At 64.1% G+C, this 256-nt stretch overlaps 1 protein-coding gene across 1 annotated transcript in view; it reads right to left on the bottom strand.

Moving 5' to 3' along the window:
• The window catches only part of GLOD4 (glyoxalase domain containing 4), a 4045-nt gene extending 3863 nt beyond the window's left edge, over positions 1-182 (bottom strand). The window contains exon 1 of the mRNA XM_010169156.1: positions 133-182. The gene's annotated coding sequence lies outside the window, so the exon portion shown is untranslated. The remainder of the gene's footprint in view (positions 1-132) is intronic.
• Positions 183-256: the final 74 nt, after the last annotated feature.

Below are 256 nucleotides of genomic sequence, written 5' to 3'. Positions count from 1 at the left end.
CATAAACCTGTCCAGGGGGAGACCAGCCACAGCTTCTCTGGCCAACCTGGGCCAGTAATTTCCCCATAAGATAAGGACACCGGGCGGCCATGACCGGCCCGTGTTTTATGAGAAGCCCCGGGCCCCACTCACCCGTTGCAGCTCGCCTTGCAGCCCTCCTGGAACTCCTCATGCCTCAGCACCTTGAGAGTCAGGCGGGAGAGAGATCAGCGCCGGGGGCCGCGCTCCCGTCCCACCTCAGCGCCCCTCACTCACC

This window comes from Antrostomus carolinensis, unplaced genomic scaffold (genome assembly GCF_000700745.2).
Source record: "Antrostomus carolinensis isolate BGI_N321 unplaced genomic scaffold, ASM70074v2 scaffold37035, whole genome shotgun sequence".
NCBI classification, from domain to species: Eukaryota; Metazoa; Chordata; class Aves; order Caprimulgiformes; family Caprimulgidae; genus Antrostomus; species Antrostomus carolinensis.
Note: the sequence above shows the minus strand (reverse complement) of the source record. Positions and strands in the feature narration are given on the sequence as shown.